The sequence below is a fragment of the Symphalangus syndactylus genome, chromosome X (genome assembly GCF_028878055.3).
Source record: "Symphalangus syndactylus isolate Jambi chromosome X, NHGRI_mSymSyn1-v2.1_pri, whole genome shotgun sequence".
NCBI classification, from domain to species: Eukaryota; Metazoa; Chordata; class Mammalia; order Primates; family Hylobatidae; genus Symphalangus; species Symphalangus syndactylus.
In genome coordinates this window covers 59,885,142-59,911,621 of record NC_072447.2, presented here as the reverse complement: position 1 = coordinate 59,911,621, position 26,480 = coordinate 59,885,142, and the positions used below count along the sequence as shown (strand labels likewise).

General features: G+C 37.1%; 1 pseudogene; it reads right to left on the bottom strand.

Moving 5' to 3' along the window:
- Nucleotides 1-765: 765 nt before the first annotated feature.
- LOC129475299 (tigger transposable element-derived protein 1-like) lies at nt 766-26,013 on the bottom strand (annotated as a pseudogene).
- Between the last annotated feature and the right edge of the window lie 467 nt (nt 26,014-26,480).

Genomic DNA, 26,480 nt, shown 5'->3' with positions numbered 1-26,480 from the left:
AATACATAACAAATGATTACATTCTAAGAATTGATCCAACACTCACACCCATGGGCAAAATGACATACATTCAAAGATATTAATCACAGCTTTATTTGATTAGGAAAAGGTTGGAAACAACTTAAATATCCATCAATAGGGAATTGGTCAAAGAAAGCATGACACAACAATACAATAGAATGTTATGCTACCATTAAAGAGAATGAGGAAGATTCGTATATGTATGGATATGGAAGGATTTCTAAGATATACTTCTAAGTGAAAAATCAAGGAATATATTGAGTAAATTATGCTGTCATTTCTTTAAAAATACATACACATATTTATATCCCTGTATACGCATAGGATAGCACTGGAAGGGTACACAAGAAACTCTGGGGGAAGCTATTGAGAGGGAGGCTTGTTTTCCACACTAAACCTTCTTGAAGTTTGTATCATTTGCTTGTGTTGCCCATAAAAATACAGAATAATTTTTAAAAAGAACTGGCAGTGTTCAGTGAGTCTTACTTTGTTCTTCCTAGAAAAACCAGGATCTGGGTCCATATTCTGTCCACCAACTGGTTGGATGAGCCATCAAGCCCTCCATTAAGATGGAGTATTTTTAGAGTAAGGCAATATTGTGAAGAATAATGAAGAAATGAAAACACTAGGAAAGAACTTTTTAGTGAGTCTTAACTGTTCTGTTATGAACGTTTTGCAAATCTCTTGAGATCTATGGACTTCCATCTCAGAAAAATGCACAAAATCCTGCATACAGCCTCAGGTTTAGGAACCCTCCTGATGCCCATTTATGGGCCCTGGGTTAAGAACCCCTACTCTAAAACAGTACAGATACAGCCTTTTCAGGGGCCACAGGACAGCCATTTCATTTCCTGTTAAAGAACCATCTGACACAAAGATGAAGAAAAATTTGGAATGTTATTAGCACACAATGTTTATACCTTTTTAATCAACATATCCTAACAGGGAGATACAGTGACTGCATTCCAGTTGCCATAAAGCTAATCTTTATATACTATGACTCCTTTTAGTCTTAAAACTTGCTAAAGAGCAGTGATGTCCACTATCTTCACTATCTTTTAATATTTTGATGCCTATGACTCCACTGAGAAGGTAAAAAAAAAAAAAGAAAAAGGGCAATACACCCCAGTGCGCTATTTTGGCCATGACAACCCTCTGCCCCACCGACCTCTAGCCAGGTTACCCTCTTTCCCATAAAGTTGGGATTTCTTATGACATCAAACCATTCCGAAGGTAAAATTTTGAAAATTCCATACCCAGCCACAAAGCAGATGGTAAAGAACTAACTCCTCATGCTTAGTATATACAGAGCCTATTTCACACCTAGAATCCTCTCTTCTTTACCTTATTCGCCTAAGGTTTCTGGGTCCCCACCCCATTTACTTCCAAGAATGAAAATAAGCAGAAATGGGAAAGATTACTGCAGGAAATGGAGACTGATTTCACCAGTTGAATTAAGGTAGCTGTAACACTCACTCATCTTTAAAGAAATAGCTCAAAAGAAGCTCATCTCTGATAATAACTACAAAATGATGGAATTTTCCACAGTATGTTCCTTTTATAAGATTTTACTGTAGCAAAAGTAGGTGAGTTCTCATAAAACAACAGCTGAGAATCCAACTATAGATGCAACATATAGCTGCTTGAATGCAAGAACATGCTTTCACCAGATTCTCTACAGATATCTCAATTTAATGTGGTACTTTCTAGATCTACATTATTTTTGCCTCCTCAAATCATGAGGAAGAATGGGAAAGGGAAATTTTCAAAAGCCACAGGTTGCTTCCCAAGCAGTTTCAATGAAGACATGAGACCTAGGCCTATATTTTCAGTGGGCCCTATCCCACCACGTAAGATTCCATTTACAGAGGGAGACATTAGCACACTGTGAAACATAGTCGCTCACCCAAATTGATCCTGCTGTAAGTGGTTGAATTAGAATTTGAATCCAGGCTCATGTGATCCCACTACTCATCAGATACCCTGTAATTGTTTCTGGTGACTCTATAAATGATTGGTTTTGAAAGCCATATTATTGAAGCACCATCAATTTAATTTAAAGACTTCAAGATCAATGGTTCTCAGATTTTAGCATGCCTCAGGATCACCTGGAAGGCTTGTTAAAAACTGATTTTTGAGAGCCTATCTAGGGAGAGAGCAAGAATTTGCATTTCTAACAAGTTCCCAGATGATGCTGATGCTGCTGGTCCGGGGACCGAACACTAGGGACTGCTGGACTGGATGATGGAGAGAAGAAGCCTCCCTCCGGAGGAAGCCATCCTCTGCCTCTCACCTAATGGTGCAGCAGGAACTCAGCAAAGCTATTTTCCAGACACACCATTAGATTTTTTTTTTTTTTTTTTTTTTTAGTGTTGTAGGTTTATATTTTAATTATGGCAAGTGTAGAAAGAAAAAGATGAAAGGAGAAAGAAGGAAGGAGAAAACCAGGTACGAATGTCCCTTTAGCCACTTGGAGGAGGTCTGATCCAGGGAACATTGCCATTATGGGATACCCTCTTCATCATCTGAGATGGTGCCACTGTGTGGCAATGACACAAACAGTTAAAATGCATTCAGCTCACCCACAGACACACCATTAGATTTTTTTAAAAAAGAATATTAACTGTAACATTCACCTTTTCTTCCTGAGGTGAATGATGTACATTTTTCTCTCTCATCTTCTCTTTCATCTTCTATAGACATGTTTCTTTATAAGTGACACATCTTATTACTATAGAATGTATTTTGTATAATCCTATTGAATCTACATGCTTTTAATAAGTGTAAGGTAAATAATTCTCTTTCCTTTTTATTCTGCCCTGGATAGTGAAAGTAACTTCAGTTTTATGATAGATTTTTAAGTACTCACTGATTTGGTTCCTCTGACATATATATCATTTGAAAAATTCATTTTACTAATTGTGTGTGTGTATATATATATGTATATCACAAAACAAATTGAGCTATTTATATTTGCTGATGACAAACTTTGGGAGCAAGGATGGGCAGTCGAGTCTTAAAACTTGAGTGCAAATGAATGAGCTTAATTTATTTAATCTAGAAAGCAATTATTTAGAGATTTAAGCAATTTGGCAGCTGGGTGTGCAGAAGGGGGTGTGGGTGGGACTAACATGTTTTTGCCAAGATTGAATTTTTGCCTAGTGTTTTTGGAATTTCAGGAATCTAATTAAGACATTTGGTAAATTTGCTTCAAATCCTCATAGAACTAATAAACTAGAGGCATTACAGTGTCTGTCAGCTCTGATTTAATGTAGATGCTCAGTGCCTTCAAACTAGATCAAGACTAGAGAGAAGTGCCAAATAGGTGACACTTTCCAAGTAGCCTGCAGATATCCGTTGACATCCGTGTTCCTACCGTAGCTCCCTGGGCCAAGCAGTGATGGCTGCTTCACCGCATCCTTTACCTATGTTTCTGAGGGATCCATGGAACCCCTTCTCAATATTATTAGCAGATCTGGGGACACCTGAGGCCCAAGTCACCTTTCTTTTCAACTCACAGTTATAGGAGTCTTTAACCCTTTGCTGCCATGGAACTGCATTTCCCACCCCCTCCCCTTTCATAAGTTTCCTCTTTCTGGGTTTAGGTCTCTATGAAGCTCAAGCTCTGTTGCTGAGCTTAGATGAGTGTAGACTCAAGGACTGGGATGCAGACACTTTGGGGGAAGTCAGAACTAAGGGCAAGACATGGTACTATTGCTGCTACATTGTGGGTGAAATTTTTGTAGACTACCCTAGATACTGCATGAGTTTGTCTAACTTCTTTTCTTCCAGGGAAAATTACACTATAGTTTCCAAATACTGATTTTAAAATGATCTTTTGGAACATAATTTCAGTATTATTTCTCTAGGAATAATACCCTTTCTCTTTCCCTTTTGTATAAATTGGTTCTTTTATTCTCACCTTGTTTCAAACATTTAACTTCTTGCTAAGGATCATTGGTAAGTTGTGAGCTTCTAATATTTAATTTAATCATAATTTCTGAAATATTATAATCATAATGCTATTCCATGTTACTTCCCTAATTAGACTGATACATCAATTGGCAGTTCTAGAACTGCAGTAAAGTCTTAGCTTAAGAGTCTGCTTATGCTCTTATTTAAACAATAAAAAGAGAATCTGAAGAACAGCACAACAGAAATGTGAGTATGGGGGTGTCTTGGTAGGCCTGGAACTGACACTTAAGTATGTTAGCTCATGCAATTAGACAGCACACCCAAAGTCCTCAATGAACCGGATTGAATAAAGTTTTCTAACTTCAAGGACATGCTCAAGAACACTTAAATGCATGTGCCATTTCATGATTGCCCTATAGCCCAGGAGCTAAATGTAAAAGAACTCTGGAGCTCAATACAGAATTAGAGAATTAGACACATACAGATGAAATGGGGATGGAAGTGATCAAGGGAATTTACAAGGAACAGCAGCATTGCCATTAGAAGGAGAAATCACCATGGGTGGATATAGCTGAGCAAGGTAGGTTCAATTTAGCACAAAACTCTTAGTGCTTGAAGTGGTTGTGGCTTCAGGAACAATGCAAGACTGAGTTTGAATGCTACCTGATCCATCCTTCCATCCCATCCTCTTCTGCCACTTCACTCCTTCTTGAGCAATTGTTGTTTTGGAAAAGAGAAGAAAATGTTAAGAGAGGAGCCCCAAGACTTCTTAAGCAGGACACAAAAAGCACTGACTATAAAGGGAAAAATGAAAAGTTGGAGCTATATTAAAATTAAGAACTTTTGTACATCAAAAGCTATCATCACTAAGGGTAAAAGCCAAGCCACAACCTGGGAGATGATATTTATGGTACATGTATACAGCAAAAGATTCCTTTTTAGGTGACATAAAGAAATCCCATACATTTCTAAGGAGAAGATAGCCAACCCAATAGAAAAGTGAGTGGAAGACTTGAACAGACTCTTTACAAACGAGGATAACAAAAGGGTAAATAGACATCAAAAGGAGATCAACGTCCTTAGTCATCAGGGAGATGCAAATTCATACTATAATACAATGTGTCTATACACTCATCAAAATAACTGAAACAAAAAGCAAAAAATGCCAAGTGTTGTGGCATCGCAAATATGTGGAGCAACCACATCTCTCATACACCACTGACGGGAATGTAAATTTGCACATCCAATTTAGATGGCCATATCTACTAAAGCTGAATATACCTACATTATGATAGAATGATTTCCCTCCTAGATGTGTACTCCTAGATATATACTCAACAAAAAATCACACATATATTCACCCAAAGGCATATCCAAGAATGTTCATAGCAGCATACTCATAATAACCCAAACTAGAAAATACCTGTGGTAGTTAATTTTACATCAACTTAGCTGGACCACAGCGTGCCCAGATATTTGGTCAAACATTATTCAGGGTATTTCTGTGAGGGCATTTTTTAATGAGATTAACATTTAAACTAGTAGACTCAGCAAAGCAGATTGCCCTCCCTAACATACATGGGCCTCATCCAATCAACTGAAGGCCTGAATAGAACAACTTGACCCTCCCCTAAGGAAGAGGAAATCCTTCTTGTCTGATGGCCTTCAAACTGAGATATCAGATTTTTTTCCCTTCATTTAGACTCAACTTGAAACACAAGCATATAAGTTCTTCTTGGGTCTCAAGCCTGCTCGCCTTCAGACTGGAATGACACTATCAGCTTTCTTGATTCTCAGGCCTTCAGACTCAGACTGGAACTAAATCATCAGCACTCCTGAACGTCCAGCTTGGCTCACTCTGAAGATTTTGGGAATTGCCAGCCTCCATAATCACCCTTTCCTTAAAATACATCTCTCTCTCTCTCTCTTTAAATATGTATGTATATTGTTAAACCAATAGGAGATATATATATATCTCTTATTGGTTCTGTTGGTTCTATTTCTCTAGAGAACCCTAATACAACATACAAATACTCATAAAGGGAAGAATAAATTAATTGTAGTATTTTCACACAATGAAATACATGGCAGCAATGAGAATGAACAAGCCACAATCACCAATACAAATATCTACACACAGAAGATAATAGTCAAAATTAATTTATACTATTAGAAGACAGGATAGTAACCACTAGGAGGGGCAGTCACTGAATGCAGGTAGGAATGGGAAACTTTGGGATTGCTGGTCCTATTTTCTTTTAACCTGGGTGCTAATTACATGGATGTGTTCACTTTGTGAAAATTCACTGAGCTGTACACTTACGATTTGTGCACTTATATGCATGTATATTGTACTTCAATAAAAAACATTTAAAGTTCTTTGTTGGGGAATAGCCTCTTAAAAAGCTTAAGAAAGAAAAGGAACTGGAAGGCAATCTGTTAACATGACCTTTCCTGGCCACATGATTGGGTAGAGACAAAGAAGAATTTGAGACTCAAACCAGTCTCTATATTGACAACAACAACAACAAAACCCTAAACATAACACAACAAAAAAGCATAAGAAGGCTCTGTAATATGGTAAAAATATAACAAGCTACCTGGGGACCTTGAGATTTGAGAAACAACACTATGATGAATTTCCTGGTTTCCTTTTTGCCTCCTATATATCCCAGACAGATGCTGCAGAAACCTCCAACTCAGAACTGCCTACAGGCTCAGAAAAAAAAAAAAAAAAAAAAAAAAAAAAAAAAAACTCTAAGAAAAGCCTGTTCTCTCTAATGAAAGTATTGGAAAAACGGTGGCCTAGCAACAGAAAACCTTTCAGTCAATGCCCCCCTACTCAGGAAGCTGATATTCCACCTCATCCCACTTCTAACCCAGCAGAAGCAGACAGCACATTCCAATTCCCCTGTTGGATGGTATTGACTATCTGAGCAAGGAGATTATCTTCTTTGTCTTAACCAGTAGAAGCAGATGGCAGCAATCCAATTCCCCTGCCAGAGGAGTGTAAGTGGGGCCAAGCACGCAGCTGATCTTCTATCCCCTGCCTAGAAGAACCAGGGAGTGTTTCCATTTCCCAGCTGGGATAGTGTCATTAGAGCCCAGTGGTGAGCTGAGCCTCCACCTCCACTCAGCTTCAACAAGGCAGAAGGAGGTTGTGGGAGGTTTTAGTTGGCACTTCACATCCTATCCTCCCCTCTCCTGGTGTCAGTGGGGCTCAGCAAGGAGCTGAGCTTACACTACCACTTGGAGACAACAAGGTGGTATAAGTCAATTCCATACTTTCGCTGGGAATATGTCTGCAGGGCCAAGAGGGGATCTGAATTTCCACTCCGCCCATCGGCAATAAGTCAGCGCTTAACAGTTGCTGGGCTGGTGTCAGTGGGAACCAGTGGCAAGCTGAACATACAAACCCGTCTAGCTCTCCTGCTAGAAGTCAACAGGAGAAATGCCTGCTTTTATAAAAGGAATACTAAATAGGGTCCATAGTTTTATAACATCCAAAATATAGGGGATATTTTATTTTATTTTTGAGACAGGGTTTTGCTCCGTTGCCCAGGCTACAGTGTATGAAGTGATCATGGCTCACTATAGCCTTAACCTCCTGGGCTCAGGTGATCCTTGCACCTCAGCCTCCTGAGTAGCTTGGACCCAAAGGTATGCACCACCACTCCTGGCTACTTTTTAAATAATTTTTTGTAGAGATGGGGTGTGACTATGTTGCCCACGCTGATCTCAAACTGCTGGGCTCAAGAGATTCTCTTGCCTTGGCCTCTCAAAGTGTTGGGATTACAGATGTGAGCCACTGTGCCTGGCCAAAGGATATTTTATACAATAAAATATCACTTGTTATACCAAGAATCAGAAAATTATAACAAGAATGAAAAGAGACAACAAACCCCAGTAAAGTTGAATCAGACGTTGGAATTATTTGACAAGGATTCTAAAACAGCCATCATAAAAGGCTTCAGCAATCAATTATGAATTCTCTTGAAACAAATGAAAAAATTTAAAAAATATGGGCAAAGAAATAAAAGTTATAGAAAAGAACCAAATGAGATTATAAAACTCCAAAATACAGTAACCCAAGTAAAAACTCACTGGAGCTGGGTGCAGTGGCTCACGCCTGTAGTCCCAGCACTTTGGGAGGCCGAGGCGGGTGGATCACCTGAGGTCAGGAGTTCGCAACCAGCCTGGCCAATGTGGTGAAACCTGGTCTCTACTAAAAATACAAAGATTAGCCGGCGTGGTGGCGGGCACCTGTAATCCCAGCTACTCAGGAGGCTGAGGCAAAAGAATTGCTTGAACCTGGGAGGTGGAGGTAGCAGTGAGCCGAGATCACACCATTGCACTCCAGCCTGGGGGACAAGAGTGAAACTCTGTTTCAAAAAAAAAAAAAAAAGAAAGAAAGAAAAAAAACCTCACTGGATGGGAGGTGGAGATGACAAAGGACAGAATCCGTGAACTTAAGGGCAAATCAATAGAATTTACCCAGTGTAAACAACAGAGAGAATATAGGCTGTAACAAAATGAACAGAATCTCAGGGAGAATAACCAAAAAGATAATGTTTGTAATATTAGAGTTTCAGAAGGGTAAGAGAAACAGAGACTGAAAAATTATTTAAAGAAATAACACTGAAAACTCCCCACATTTGGTGAAAGACATAAACCTACATATTCAAAAAGGCTGAGTGAACCCCAAATAAGATAAATGTAGGAAAATCCATACCAAACTCCATCATAATTAAACTTCTGAAAATTAAAGCAAAGAAAAAAATCTTGAAAGCAGCCAGAGAAAGACAATGTGTTACTTTTATAGGCAAACACCATTTAGGATGGCAGCAAATTTGTCATCTGAAACCCCAGAATCTAAAATCATGTAGAATAACATTTTTCAAGTGCTGAAAGAAAAGAACTCTCAACCATGAATTCTATATCTGGAAAGAATATCTTTCAGGAATGAAGAGGAGGTGAAGACACCCTCAGGCAAAGGAAAACTAAGAAAATTTGTCACATACACTCTTAAAGAATGACTAAAAGACATTTTTCTAAGCAGGAAGGAAATGGTAACAGAAAGATTAGAACTTCAGTAATGAAAGAAGAACATTGGAATGGGTAAAAAAAATGGAGGGGATGGTAAATACAATGGACTATTCTCCTGAGATTCTTAAATCATACTTGATGGTTGATACAAACATTACAACATTATTGGACATAGTGCTCAATGTATGTAAAGGAAATGGACATATTAATCCATGTACTCAAATGCTTAAGGTATTTCCTTTACTTACATAAAGTAATATGTCCAATAATGTAAAACTGTAAAGGAGAGAGTAAAGGCACCTAAGTGGAAGTAAGTTTTCTACACTTAAGTCAGTGTTAAAGGTAGATACCCCTAGAATGTAATAAGTGTTTTTCATATATTTATGTAAAATAATCCTTAGAGCAACCACAAAGAAAATTATACAAGGTGGTATACTCAAGAATAATATAAATACTGAAAAATATTCAAATAACCTACAGGAGAGCAAAAAGAGAGAGAGAGAGAGAAACCAACAAAACAAATAATAAAATGGAGACTTATTCCGTAACATATCAATAATTACCTTAGATGTAACTGATCTAAATACATCAATTAAAAGACAAGAATTGATAAAAGAAGCGATCCAACCATATGCTGTCTATAAAAACCTCACTTCAAATACATTGATAGATGTAAATTGTGTGGGTCATTGCAGATATATGTTAAGATAAGGTCATACTGGAGTATGGTGGGTTCCTAATCCAATACATTTCATGCTCCTATAAGAAGATGGCCATAAAAACACAGAGACGTAGGGATAAATAACATCATGTGAAGAAAGAGGCAGAAATTGGAGTTATGCTGCTGTAGCCAAGGAACGCCTGGGGCTACCGCAAGTTACAAGAAGCGAAGAAGGATACTCGCCTATGGGATTTGGATAGACCATGGCCTGGTCCACTTTGATTTCAGACTTCTGGCCTCCATAATTTGAGAGAATGAATTTTAGTCATTTTAAGCTACTCAGTTTGTGATACATTTTTACAAAAGCCCTAGAAAGCTGATAACAGTAGATTACAAGTAAAAGGATGGAAAAATATATACTATGCAAATATTAATTTTTTAAAAAGCAGAAGTGGCCAAGTTAACATCTGGTAAAGTGACTGCAGAGCAAAGAAAATTACTAGATACAAAAGGTTACGGGCTGGGCGCGGTGGCTCACGCTTGTAATCCCAGCACTTTGGGAGGCCGAGGCGGGCGGATCACGAGGTCAGGAGATCGAGACCACGGTGAAACCCCGTCTCTACTAAAAATACAAAAAATTAGCCGGGCGAGGTGGCGGGCGCCTGTAGTCCCAGCTACTCTGGAGGCTGAGGCAGGAGAATGGCGTGAACCCGGGAGGAAGAGCTTGCAGTGAGCGGAGATCGCGCCACTGCACTCCAGCCTGGGTGACAGAGCGAGACTCCGTCTCAAAAAAAAAAAAAAAAAAAGTTACATTGCATAATGATAGAAAAATTAACCCACCAGTAAGACACAACAATCCTATGTGTATGTGCCAACCAACAGAGCCTCATAATATATGAAGCAAAAATTAATAGAGGTGAAAAGAGAAATAAACAAATCTACAACTATTCTTGGAACTTCAGTATCCCTCTCTCTGCAATTGATAGAACTACTGGATATTAAATCATCAAGACTACAGAAGAACTGAGCAATATCACCAAACAACAAAATATAATTGATGTACTTATAACTCTCCATCCAACAATAGCAGAATATACATTTTTAAGGACTCATGAAGCAATCAACAAGATAGACCATACCCTGGGCCATAAAATAAATCTCAACAAATTTAAAACAATTTAAATAATGCAAAGTGTGCTATTTGACCATAATGGAATCAAATTAGAAATCAATAGCAGAAAAACAGCAGGAAAATATCCAAATATTGGAAATTAAACAATACACTTGTCAATATTCCTTGGACTAAAGAGAAGGGCTCAAAGGATATAAAAATACATAGAAATGAAGAAAATAAAGCCACAACATATTAATATATTTGGAATGCAGCTAAAACAGAAAGGGAAATTTATAGCACTAAATGCTAGAAAAGAAGTCTTGAATCAATAATCTAAGCTTCTCCCTCAAGAAATCAGTGAAAGAAGCAGAAAATAAATCCAAAGCAGGCAGGAGGAAGGAAATGATAAGGTTAAGAGGATACATCAATAAAACTGAAAACAAGAAAATAATAAAGAAAATCAATAAAACAAAAATCAGGTTCTTCAAAAAATCAACAAAATTCATTAACCTTTAGAAAACTTAAAAGGGAAAGGACAACACAATATTATAAATGAAACATGACTATCTCTACATATCCTGTGTCATGAAAAAGAAAATAAGGGAATACTACAACCAACTTTACATTCATAAGTTTGACAATTTAATAGAAGAAATGAGCCAATTTCTTGAAAACGGCAAACTATCAAAACTAAAGTGAAATGAAATAGACAATCTAAATAGTCCTACAACCACTGAATTTGTAATTTTAAAGCTCTCAAAAGCTCTCAAAGAAGATATCTCCAGGTCCAGATGATTTTTAATGGAGATACATTTAAAGAAGAATTACAAAAAGAAGGAGGAGGAGGAGAGAAATTAACACCAATCTACACAATCTCATTCAGAAAATCTCAGAGGAGGGAACACTTCTCAACTCATTTTATAAACTAGTACTACCCTTATACCAAATTAATAGAAAGATGATAGAAAAAAAGACAAATCAATATTTCTTATGAAATTAGATGTAAAAATCTTCAACAAAATATTAGCAAATTGAATTCATCAATTTACAAAAGGAATTATACACCATGACCAAGTGAGATTTAGTAAGGTTATTAAAATTGGTTCAGCACTCAAAAATCAGTCAGTGTACTCCATCATATCAATAGACTAAAGAAGAAAAACCATATTTTCGTATCAATCAATGCAGAAAAACTATTTGACAAAACCCAGTACCAATTCATGATAAAATCTCTCAGCCAGGCAGAAAGAAATAAGAATTTCTTAAACTTAATGAACATCTACAAAAAAATTATGGCTAACATCATACTTAATGGTGAAGGATTGAATGCTTTCCCTCTCAGATTGGGAACAAAGAAAGCATGTTTGTTCTCACCACTCTTATTCAACATAGCAGTGAAAGTTCTAGCCACTATAGTAGGCAAGAAAAAGAAAGAAAAGGAACAGCAATTGAATAGGAAGAAAAAAACTTTCCCTATTTGCAGGTTACATGATTATCTACATAGAAAATCTAAAGAAATCTATTTAAGAAAAACTCCTAGAACTGATACATGAGTTTAGCAAGGTCATAGAATGTAAAATGAAAGCACAGAAATCTCCTTTCCACATACTAACAATGAACATGTAGAAACCGAGATTAAATCACAATACCATTTACAATTGTTCCAAATAAAATTAAATACTTAGGTTCGAACCTAAGAAAACATACACAGAATCCCTATTCTGGAAATGATAAAATGCTGATAAAAGAAATCAAAGAAGAAATACATACATGGAGGAATATATTGTGTTCATGAATTGGAAAGACAAAGCATACTAAAGAAGTTCAATGCAATCAAAATCCCAGTAAATTTTTTGTGCACATAGAGAAGCTTATTCTAAAATTTAAATGGAAAGGCACAGGCCTTGGTATAGCTAAACTAATCTTTAAAAAAAAAGAATGAAGTAGGAGTGATCACTCTACCTGACATTAAAACCTATTATATAATTGCAATAATCAAGACAGTGTGGTAATGAAGCAGTGATAGACACATAGCTCAATGGAAAATAACCCAGAAATAGACCCATACTAATATGCCAAACTAATTTTTGGCAAAAGTGCAAAAGCAGCACAGGAGAAATCGGACATTCATAGGCAAAAATAAAATAAAATAATAAAATAAAATAAAATAAAATAACCTCAACCTAAGTCTCATGCCTTACACAAAAGGTAATTCAAAATGGATCTCAGACTTAAATGTAAAATGTAAAACCGTAAAAGTTTTATAAAAAAGCAAGGACTAGTTTCCAGAATTTATAAAGAACTTTCAAAACTCAGCTGTAAAAAAACCAAACAATCCAATTAGAAAATGGGTGCAACGTGAACACACATTTTTATGACAAGGATATATAGATGGTAATAGGCACATAAAAAGACATTCAACATTATTAATCATTAGAGAAATGCAAATTAAAACCATAAGGAGATATCACCATACACATATCAGAATGGCTAAAATAAAAACATTATGACTATACCAAATGCTGGCAAGGAGGTAGAGAAGATGGATTACTCATACTTTGCTGGTGGGGATGGAAAATAACACAGCTATTCTGGAAAACAATTTGACAGTTTATTAAAATACGAACCTGGCAGGGCACAGTGGCTCATGCCTGTAATCCCAACACTTTGAGAGGCAGAGGTGGAAGGATCACTTGAGGCCATGAGTCTGAGACCAGCTTGGGCAACATAGCAAGACCTCATTTCTACAAAAAACAATAAAAAAAAAAGTTAGCCAGGCATGGCGGCGTGTGCCTGCATTCCCAGCTACTCCAGAGGCAGAGCGGGGAGGATGGCTTCAGTCCGGGAATTTGAAGTTACAGTGAACTATGATCACGCCACTGCACTCTAGCCTAGGTGACAAAGTGAGACCATGTCTTTAAACAAAACAAAACAAAACAAAAACCCGCAAATATCCCAGAGAACAGGCAATTTTCATTCACACAAAAACATATACATCAATCTTCACAGCAGCTTATTTGTAATAACCAGAATCTGACTGAAATGTCTTTCAAAGGGTGAATTAACAAACAAACTGTGTCATATTCATGGAATGGAATACTACTCAGCAATACATAGGAACAAAATATTTATACAACGTGGATGAATCCTCAAGGAATCATGCAGATTGAAAATCCCAAATGGTTACATACCATACCATTCAGATAATCTTACTGAAATGACAAAATTTAGAAATAAAAACAGATGAAAGATTACGGGGAGAAGGAGATAGGTGGCAACGGAAAGGGAAAAGTGGGTGTGACTATGAAAAGGCAATACAAGGAATTCTTGTGGTGAAGAAGCTATTCTGTATCTTGATTGTACCAATGTCAATGATCTGTTTGTGTTACTGTGCTGTAGTTTTGGAAGATGTTACTATTGAGGGAAACTGGGCAAAGAATGCACAGGATCGCTTCCTATTATTTCTTAAAACTGCCTGTGAATTTATAATGGTCTCAAAATATAAAATTTAATTTTAAAAATCCATTTTAAGGGTACTATATGACCCTTAAAATTTTTATATACATATAAAATATATAAAAATATGTATATAAAATTACCTGGTGGATATGCAGACCATCCTTTCCCCAAGATGAGCAGTTCTCAAAGAGTTCTCTACAGACACCTTTTCAAAGCATTTAAGTGTCAATATTCTTTGCATATTAATACAAAGACCAATTATACTGAGTACATACTAACGTAGGCAGGCCTTGGAGATATTGTGGGTTCAATTCCAGACCACTGCAATAAAGCAAATATTGCAATGAGGCAAGTCACATAATGTTTTTGGTTTCCTAGTACATATAAAAGTTATGGACCTTTGGGTATATACCCAGTAATGGGATGGCTGGGTCAAATGGTATTTCTAGTTCTAGATCCCTGAGGAATCGCCACACTGACTTCCACAATGGTTGAACTAGTTTACAGTCCCACCAACAGTGTCAAAGTGTTCCTATTTCTCCACATCCTCTCCAGCACCTGTTGTTTCCTGCTTTTTTAATGATGGCCATTCTAACTGGTGTGAGATGGTATCTCACTGTGGTTTTGATTTGCATTTCTCTGATGGCCAGTGATGATGAGCATTTCTTCATGTGTTTTTTGGCTGCATAAATGTCTTCTTTTGAGAAGTGTCTGTTCATGTCCTTTGCCCACTTTTTGATGGGGTTGTTTGCTTTTTTCTTGTAAATTTGTTTGAGTTCATTGTAGATTCTGGATATTAGCCCTTTGTCAGATGAGTAGGTTGCAAAAATTTTCTCCCATTCTGTTGGTTGCCTGTTCACTCTGATGGTAGTTTCTTTTGCTGTGCAGAAGCTCTTTAGTTTAATGAGATCCCATTTGTCAATTTTGGCTTTTGTTGCCATTGCTTTTGGTGTTTTAGACATGAAGTCCTTGCCCACGCCTATGGCCTGAATGGTATTGCCTAGGTTTTCTTGTAGGATTTTAATGGTTTTAGGTCTAACATTTAAGTCTTTAATCCATCTTGAATTAATTTTTGTATAAGGTGTAAGGAAGGGATCCAGTTTCAGCTTTCTACATATGGCTAGCCAGTTTTCCCAGCACCATTTATTAAATAGGGAATCCTTTCCCCATTTCTTGTTTTTGTCAGGTTTGTCAAAGATCAGATAGTTGTAGACATGCGGCATCATTTCTGAGCCATCCCATTACTGGGTATATACCCAAAGGTCTATAAATCATGCTGCTATAAAGACACATGCACACGTATGTTTATTGCAGCACTATTCACAATAGCAAAGAGTTGGAACCAACCCAAATGTCCAACAACGATAGACTGGATTAAGAAAATGTGGCACATATACACCATGGAATACTATGCAGCCATAAAAAATGATGAGTTCGTGTCCTTTGTAGGGACATGGATGAAACTGGAAAACATCATTCTCAGTAAACTATCGCAAGGACAAAAAACCAAACACCGCATGTTCTCACTCATAGGTGGGAATTGAACAATGAGAACTCATGGACACAGGAAGGGGAACATCACATTCCGGGGACTGTTGTGGGGTGGGGGGAGGGGGGAGGGACAGCATTAGGAGATATACCTAATGCTAAATGACGAGTTGATGGGTGCAGGGAATCAACATGGCACATGGATTCATATGTAACAAACCTGCACATTGTGCACATGTACTCTAAAACCTAAAGTATAATAAAAAAAAAATTAAAAAAAAAGTTATGTTTATACATACTGTAGTGTGTAGTAAGTGTGCAATAGCATTATGTCTTTAAAAAGTATACACCTTAATTTAAAAATACTTTATTACTAAAAATGCTGATGATCATCTAAGCTCTCAGTGAGTTGTAATCTTTTTACCAGCGGAAGGTCTTGCCTCCATATTGATGGCTGCTGAATGATCAGAGTGGTGGTTGCTAAAGGTTGGGGTGGCTGTGGCAATTTCTTAAAATTTTTTTTCCAATTTTTGTGGGTATTTGGTAAGTGTATATATTTATGGGGTACATGAGATGTACTGACACAGACATGCAACATGAAATAATTACATCATGGAGAATGGGGTATTCATCCCTTCAAGTATTTATCCTTTGAGTTACAAAAAATCCAATAACACTCTTAAGATATTTTAAAATGTACAGTTAAGTTATTATTGACTATAGTCACCCTGTTGTGCTATCAAGTAGTAAGTCTTATTCACTTTTTTTATTTTTTTGTACCCCTTAAACATACTCTCTACACCCCAGCCCTCACTACCATTTCCAGCCTCTAGTAACCATCCTTCTACTCTCTATGTCCATGAATTCAATTGTTTTGAATTTTAGATCACATACATAAGTGAGAACATGTGTGTTTGTCTTTCTGTGCCTAGCTTAGTTCACTTAACATAATGATCTACAGTTCCTTCCATGTTGTTCCAAATGTCTGGATCTCATTCTTTTCATGGTTGTGTAGTACTCCGTTGTGTACATGTACCATATTTTCTTTATCCATTCATCTATTAATGGACATTTAGGTTGTTTTTAAATTTTAGCTATTGTAAACAGTGCTGCAACAAACATAGAAGTGCAGATATCCCTTCCATGTACTGATTTCCTTTCTTTTGGGTATATACCCAGCAGTGGGATTGCTGGATCATATGGTAGCTCAATTTTTAGTTTTTTGAGGAACCTCCAAACTGTTCTCCATAGTGGTTGTACTAATTTACATTTCCACCAACAGTGTACAAGTGTTCCTTTTTTCCACATCTTCAGCATCATTTGTTATTGCCTGTCTTTTGGATATAAGCCATTTTAACTGGAGTGAGATGATACCTTATTGCAGTTTTGATTTGCATTTCTCTGATGAGCAGTGATGCTGAGCACCTTTTCATATGCCTGTTTCCCATTCGTATGTCTTCTGAGAAATGTCTGTTGAAATCTTTTGCCCATTTCTTGATTGAATTATTAGATTTTTTTTCTATAGAGTTGTTTGAGCTCCTTACATATTCTGGTTATTGATCCCTTGTCAGAGGTGTAATTTGCAAATATTTTCTCCCAATTCTGTGGGGTGTCTCTTCACTTTGTTGATTGTTTCCTTTGCCATGCAGAAGCTTTTAAACTTGATGTGGTCCCACTTGCTTTGGTTGCCTAGGCTTGTAGGGTATTGCTCAAGAAATTTTTGCCCAGACCAATGTCCTGGATATTTTCCCCAATGTTTTCTAGTAGTAGTTTCATAGTTTCAAGTCTTAAATTTAAGTCTTTAATCCATCTTGATTTGATTTTTGTATATGGCAAGAGATAGAGGTCTAGTTTCATTCTTCTGCATATGGGTATCCAGTTTTCCCAGCATCATTTATTGAAGAGAATGTCTTTTCCCTAGTGTATGTTCTTGGCACCTTTGTAAAAAATGAGTTCATTCTAGGTGTGTGGGTTTGTTTCTAGATTCTGTATTCTGCTCTGTTGGTCTATGTATCCATTTTTATGCCAGTGCCATGCTACTTTGGTTACAATAGCTCTGTAATATAATTTGAAGTCAGGTAGTGTGATTTCTCCAGTTTTGTTCTTTCTACTTAGGATAGCTTTGGCTATTCTGAGCCTTTTGTGGCTCCATACAAATTTTAGGATTTTTTTTTTCTATTTATGTGAAGAGTGTCATTGGTATTTTTGACAGGGATTGCATTAAGTTTGTAGACTGCTTTGGGCAGTATGGGCATTTTAACAATATCATTCTTGTAATCCATGAATATGGAATATTTTTCCATTTTTTGGTGTCCTCTTCAATTTCCTCTATTGATGTTTTGTAGTTTTCATTACAGAGACCTTTCACTTCTTTGGTTATGTTAATTCCTAGGTATTTAATTTTATGTGTGGGTATTGTAAGTGGGATTACTTTCTCGATTTCCTCTTCAGATTGTTCACTGTTGGCATATAGAAACCCTACTGGTTTTTGTCTGTTGATCTTGTATCTTGCAACTTTACTGAATTTGTTTATCAGTTTTAATAATTTTCTTGTAGAGTCTTTTAAGTTTTTCCAAATCTAAGGTCATATCATCTGCAAACAAGGATAATTTGACTTTTTCCTTTCCAATTTGGATGCCCTTTATATCTTTCTCTTGTCTGATTGCACTAGCTAGGACTTCCAGTACCATGTTGAATAACAGTGGTAAAAGTGGGCATCTTTGTCATGTTCCATATCTTACAGGAAAAGGCTTTCAGTTTTTTCCTCATTCAGTATGATGTTAGCTGTAGGTCTATCGTATATGGCTTTTATTATGTATATGTAGAGGTATAGTCCCTCTATATCCAGTTTTTTGAGAGTTGTGGCAATTTCTTAGAATAAGACAGCAATGAAGTTTGCCACACTGATTGATGCCTCCTTTCACAAAAGATTTCTCTATAGTATGCAATGCTGTTTGATAGCATTTTGCCTGCAGTAGAACTTCTTCCGAAATTGGGATCAATCCTTTCCAACCCTGCCCATGCTTTATCAACCAAGTTTATGGAAGAGTCTAAATTCTTTGTTGACATTTCAAGAATACTCGCAGCATCTTCACCAGCAGCACTTTCGGTCTCAAGAGTCCAGTTTCTTTGCTCATCCATAAGAAGCAACTCTTAATCCATTCAAGTTTTATCATGAGATGGCAGGAGTTCAGTCATATATTCAGGCTCCACTTCTAATTGTGGTTCTTGTGCTATTTCCATATCTGCAGTTACTTTCTCCACTGAAGTCTTCAACCTCTCGAAGTCATCCATGAGAGTTGGAATCAATGTCTTCCAAACTCCTGTTAGTGTGGATATTTTGACCTCCCTCCATGAATCATGAAGGTTCTTAATGTTATCTAAAATGGTTAATCCTTTCCATAAAATTTCCAATTTACTTTGCCCACATCCATTAGAGGATTCACTATCTATGGCAGCTATAGCCTTACAAAATGTATTTCTTAGAAAATAATACTTGAAATAGAAATTACTCCTTGATCAATGAGCTGCAGAATGGATGTTGTTTTAGCAGGCACAGAAACAACATAAATCTCCTTGTGTATCTTCATCAGAGCTCTTGGGTAACCAAGTGTACCATTAATGAACAGCAATAGTTTGAAAGGAATCTTTTTTTTCTGAACAGTAGGTACCAACACTGGGCTTAAAATATTCAGTAAACCATGCTGTAAACAGATGTGCTGTCATCTAGACTTTGTTCCATTTATAAAGCACAGACAGAGTAGATTTAGTGTATTTATTAAGGGTCCTAGGATTTTCTGAATGGTAAATAAGCATTGACTTCACTGTAAAGTCACCAGTTGTATGAGGCCCTAACAAGAGAGTCACCCTATCCTTTGAAGCTTTGAAGCCAAGCATTGACTTCTCTCTAGGTATAAAAATCCTAGAAGGCATCTTATTCCAATAGAAGGTTGTTTGGTCTGCATTGAAAATCTGTTGTTTAGCGTAGCCACCTTCATCAATGATCTTAGCTAGATCTTCTGGATAGCTTGCTGCAGCTTCTCCATCAAGACTTGCTACTTCACCTTGCACTTTTATGTTATGGAGATGGCTTCTTTCCTTAAATCTCATGAACCAACCTTTGCTAGCTTCAAACTTTTCTTCTGCAGCTTCCAAACCTCTCTCAGCCTTCACAGAATTGAAGAGAGTTAGGGCCTTGCTCTGCATTAGGCTTTGGCTTCAAGGAATGTTATGGCTGGTTTGATCTTCTATCCAGACCACTCAAACTTTCTCCTTATAAGCAACAAGGATGTTTTGCTTTTTATCATTCATATGTTGACTGGAGTAGTACTTTTAATTTCCCTCAAGAACTTTCCTTTGTATTCACAACTTGACTGTTCAGCACAAGAGGCCTAGTGTTTGGTCTATTTTGGCTTTCAGCTTCCCTTCCTCACCAAGTTTAATCATATCTAGCTTTTGATTTAAAGTAAGAGGTACACAACTCTTTCTTTGAACTGAACACTTAGAGGCCGTTGTAAGGTTATTAATTGGCCTAATTTCAGTACTGTTGTATCTTAGGGAATAGGGACGCCAAGGAGAGGGAGAGAGATGGAGAAACAGCCAGTCAGTGGAGCAGTCAGAGCACATGTGAAATTTATTGATTAAGTTTGCTGTCTTCCAAGGGTGTGGTTTGTGGCACCCCAAAACAATTACAATAGTAACATAAAGGCTCACTGATCACAGATCACTAAAACAGTGATAATAATAATGAAACAGTTTGAAATATTGTGAGAATTACCAAAATGTGACACAGAGAAGCGAAGTGAGCACATGCTATTGGAAAAATGGCACCGATAGACTTGCTCGATACAGAGTTGCCACAAACCTTCAATCTATAAAAAAATACATTATCTGCAAAGCACAGTAAAGTGCAATTAAACAAGGTATGCTTTTATATTTTAACCTATAATTATACTAATTAATACTAAGATTTATTGCCTTTTACACTATGATGGTGCAAATATAATGGCAAACGGCTGGCACCCTGGCATGAATCAAGGCAGTGGCACCAACTATACTAGTAGTCATCATCTTCTTCAATGCCATTCCCTCACAGTAAAAGATAAAACAAAACAAAAAGAAACAACAAGCAAAATAAAGGGAAAGAGTAAATTTTTAGTTAAGAATGTCCTTGATGCTAACGTAAAAGTGACTAATTTTATTAAATCTCAACCTTTGAACTCACAGAATGTGTGATGCAATGGAAAGCACGAATAAAACAATTCCACTGCACACTGAAGCATGAGGGTTGCCTCCAGGAAGAGCACTTGTGCAACTGACTTATAAGCTGAACTAGTCTCTCTCTTTTTTTTTTTTTCCTTTAAACACCATTTTTACTTGAAGAATGACTAACAATCAAACTGTGGTTATTCAGATTTGGGCATTCGGCAGACATTTTCTTCAAAATGAACAAAAAGAACCTGTCACTTCAAGGAAAACAACTGATCATATTTGTTACCAAAGATAAAATTTTAGCTTTCAACTGAAAATTGGAAATTTGGAAAATTTATATCTGTTACTGCGAGCTTGACAGCTTCCAAATACTTAAGGGCTTTCTAATGAGATCAGTGGCAATATTAGCAAATGTGATTTTTTGATATAATAAAATATATCAACATTTAGAAGATCTACTCAACTCAGTGAATCTGTATTTTCCGAATGACGAATGATACTACAAAATCACGCATGGGTGAAAGATCTATTAAAAGTGTAAGATAGAGCAACGAAGTGTAATGTAACAACACATGAAAAGTTCATCAATATACTTTTGGTTTCCACATTGCAACTAACCTTTAAGAAATAGCCACTTGTCAAATTTTGTTGTAGTACCAAGTAATACTCACAGTTATCAGAAAAGTCTCTTAAAATACTCTTCCCTTTCCCAATGACATATCTATGTGATGCTGGGTTTTCTTCATATACTTCAACCAAAATATGTCTTAAAAATTAGAATGCAGAAGGAAATATGTGAACCCAGCTGTCTTCTATTATGCCAGACATTAAGGAGATTTGCCAAAATATAAGACAATGTCACTTTTTCACTAAATTTTTTTGTTTTGAAAAATATGTTGCTATGTTGACATGTAATGGATTATTTTTAAATGAATTTTTCAAATACATATTTCTCAAAGTTGTCATTTAAATTCAAATCAAGTAAATATTGGTAGATACACTCCACATAAACAAAGGTTCTTTGGAGTCTTTGATAATTTAAAAAAATGCAAAGTAGTCCTGAGATCAAAATGTTTGAGAAATGCATCAAGTCAGACTAACAGAAAGCTTTTCACCTGGATCAATTTGCGATGTCTCTTCCTTGGGTTACTATTACTGAACTGAGCTCATCTAAATCCTTATATTATCAGACTCCTCTCCTCTCCTCTTTCCTCTTCTCCTCTTAGAAGAGTCTAATCTCTAGTCTCTAGCCTTGGGAAACAGTGCAGTATTCGCTGTGAGGATTTTATAAGGACTTCATCTATTCTATTTCCCAAGTCCTCTTTTAATGGCCTATGGGGCAAATTTCTCTTTCATATTAGTACCAGAAAAGGCTACATTTCTGAGCAACTAATTTGTCATAATTCTGTGGATGCTCATGGATATTTAAAAAAAATTTTTTTTATTATTGTACTTTAAGTTTTAGGGTACATGTGCACAATGTGCAGGTTTGTTACATATGTATACATGTGCCATGTTGGTGTGCTGCACCCATTAACTCATTATTTAGCATTAGGTGTATCTCCTAATGCTATCCCTCCCCCCTCCCCCCACCCCACAACAGTCCCTGGAGTGTGATGTTCCCCTTCCTGTGTCCATGTGTTCTCATTGTTCAATTCCCACCTGTGAGTGAGAACATGCAGTGTTTGGTTTTTTGACCTTGCGATAGTTTACTGAGAATCATGATTTCCAGTTTCATCCATGTCCCTACAAAGGACATGAACTCATCCTTTTTTATGGCTGCATAGTATTCCATGGTGTATATGTGCCACATTTTCTTAATCCAGTCTGTCATTGCTGGATATTTGGGTTGGTTCCAAGTCTTTGCTATTGTGAATAGTGCCACAATAAACATACGTGTGCATGTGTCTTTATAGCAGCATGATTTATAGTCCTTTGGGTATATACCCAGTAATGGGATGGCTGGGTCAAATGGTATTTCTAGTTCTAGATCCCTGAGGAATCGCCACACTGACTTCCACAATGGTTGAACTAGTTTACAGTCCCACCAGCAGTGTAAAATTGTTCCTATTTCTCCACATCCTCTCCAGCACCTGTTGTTTCCTGACTTTTTAATTAATGCTCATGGATATTTTATTGGTCATGTTTTCTCCTTTGTTTTGGCTGTTGAGAAGCACAGAGCCAAGAATACATGCTACCTCTAGAAGATGTGTAGGGCTTTGGCCTTTTTATTTAATCTCACTTCAGAATCATCCAGTCCTTATTATCTTCCCTTCATCCTTTTTGTCTCTGCTATTTGTTTTTGCTATGTTTGACAGTATGAATTCTGTAAGCCCCTTTAAAGGCATTTGGAAAATAGAAGAAGAGGAGGGAAAGGAAGAAAAAAAGGCAGAATCTGCAATATAAACCATAAAGAAACATGTGGAAGTTTCTCTACTTATCTAAAATGCCTGGAGAATCAATATCCTTTAAGGCTCCTGCGTGCAGGTGAGAAATATTAAACCAGGATGTCAGAAAGAACCATGGCAACAGGTTAGCTTTGTTACCTGAGGAGGAGAGACATAGTTTTTCTTGTGCATCCTGACAGGAGTCCAGTTCTTTATCCCCATAGTTAATCGCCTTCCTATGAGAAGGTTACAAGCCTTTTCTATTACTCCAAGGATAAGAATGATGAAGAAAAGAAAGCAGGAAAAATTAGTGAACTGAGAGACCAAGTGGCCAGGGTAACTCCCCTTTGGAACTATGTAAGTCTCTTCTGGGTCAGGGACAAGGCCAAGGAGGCAGGTGCATAATAGGACTGATTCCAATTATTAGGATAAGCCCTGGGGTGTAGGACAGAAAACCCAGGTTCCAGTCCTAATTCTATCACTAACAAACCATGTGATTTTGGGTAAACTCTTTAGTATTTTGGGCCTCTGTTGGTTTTTTTTTTTCACTTATAAAATGATTATAATGCCTACTTTACCTAGAATTTGAGGATCAAGGGAGACCGTGGAAACGGATGTAATCTTGAAAAGGCCAAATGATCTTTAAATTTGCAGTTCTATGCCTGAGGATGACTCCAGGGAGCACAAATCCAATATGCACCATGTCATTGCTATGGCCTTTTAGACATTTTAATTCATTGAACTAGTTCAACTGGAAAATATACTTAGCCCTCAAAGAATACAACAGCTAGAATATTCATAAATCTAGTTAATGAAGTTGTGCCTATAAGTGCCTTATGTTTGTGCAGTGTTTCACAGGGCCTAAACCCCCAGTGTAATATCTGATATTGTTTATGCCCTTATCTAAGGTCAATGCTAGATCCCATTCCCTCCTGTCATCTCACAGACATCATTTTAGCAATTTGCCACTCTCCTACATGATTTTTTTTTACTTAGTGCTGCATGACTCCCATTAACATATAACTATGCTATGACATTAATTAACCAGACTTCTGATTACTTACCCACCCCTTGCCCCAACCTATCCTTTCTGTAACTCCTCACATCTCATAAATCCAACTCCAATCTTTTGGGGATTCAAAATCCCAGAGGCCTCTTTAACTCATCTTTCTCTCTCATACATTCAAATATTTGGCAAATCCTGTTTGCTCTGTCTTCACGCTAAATCCAAAATCTGACTGCTGTCTCCCCAGTCCACGCTATGATCTTCTGATCACTAGCATCTATCCTTGCTTCCCATTTAGTCCAGCTTACCTGAGGAAGCCTTCTAAACTATAATTCAGATCACGTCTGCTCCCTCACCTTTTCTACCACTGACTTTCACCTCACTTAAAACAAAAGTCAAGTCCTGTCCATGGTTTTCAAGGCTTTTATATCATCTGGTCTCCTCACTACCTCTTCTGTTTCATCTCCTATCAGACTCTCCCTCACTTAGTGCCCTCGATCCACACCAGGCTCCTTGCTTTTCCTCGAACATGGCAAACAAGGTCCTGTCTCCAGGCCTTCAGACTTGATGAACTCTCTTTGTCTAGAACACTGTTAGAAAGAGTATCAAATGGCCTGCTTTCTTACTTCCCTTAGATTAATCACCACCTCGTCAAACAGGTCCTACTGGACACCATATTTAAAATAGTAACGCTCCTCAATCTCCATTTGCCCACATTGCTCTGTTTCTCTTTATTGTATTTCTTCACTTAATGGGATATATATTTATTTGTCTTTATTCTGGGGGATGTGCCTTTGGGTGATTGATAAAACGAAGTTTAGCTCCTTCTCAATTTTGTGAACATCTCTTGCTCTAAAGGCAGCTATTTGTAGCCATTGCCAAGCTTGGATGGAGGTATATGTTTGGAAATGGCATACAGGCAGATAAATGTTCCTCTTGCAAGGTAGATTTTATGAAGAGAAGGACTTGGTCAATGATATTCTCTGTTATATCTCCAGTGCCGCAGACACATATTCAATAAATATTTTGGGAATGAATGCATAAATAAACATATTAAGGGTTAAATAAATGCTCATTCCTCCATACACTCTTACATGTATTATGTTAATACCCAACTTTTGCTTGCCAGTAATCTGTTAGGTATTAGGCAAGTGTTATTTCCCTCAATTTATGATTGTTTGGTCCAGTAGATTTTTTTCTGGAGTGACTATTTTTCCCGTGATCGGCCTTGGGATATAGAGACAACAAAAACACAGGCCATGCCCTCATAGTCAGGGTCACAGATGTTTTTCATCCTAATATGACATGTTATGGAAACAGCAGAGAGACGGCCTCAGTCCCACTGGATCCAGTGAAGGATTTTTGAAGGGGATCACAGCTGAACTGAACGTTGAGAATAAATATAAATGAGTTTGGTGGGAAAAGAAGGGAACAATGTCTCATCTGGAAGAACACAGTTCAGGAGGAAATGTCAAGCAGTTCAGTCTCACTAGGCTCTTAGGAGTTGGATGGAGGGTAGAGAGAGATCACACTGGTGAAAGAGGTAGGATACAACCATAGCGGGCCTTGTGTGGATGAAGAGCATGAGCCCCATTTTTCTCACAATTTTTAACACCTGAAAGGTTTTAGATAAGGGAATGACATGACTAGATGTGTAATTATAAGTATTGCAGCTGAAGTCAGAGTTTGTCTCTAAAGTGCCCATCAATGGATGATTGGATAAAGAAAACGTGACATGTGTGTGTATATACATAAATATATATGTATATAAATATAAATATATGTACACATATACATATAAATACATTATGTACATATAAATATATGTACATATAAACACATGCACATATAAATATGTATGCACATAAATATATATGTATATACACACATACCATGAAATACTAATCACCCATAAAAAGAAATGAAACCATGTCTTTTGCAGCAACATGGATGGAACTGGAAGCCATTATATTAAGTGAAACAATTCAGAAACAAAAAGTCAAATACTGCATGTTTTCACTTATAAGTGAGAGATAAATAATGTGTATGCATGGACATAGAATGTGAGATAATCGACACTGGAGATATAGAAGGGTGGGAGGGTATCGGGGGGTGAAGGATGAGAAATTACTTAGTGGGTACAATGTACACTATTCAGGTGATGGTTACCCC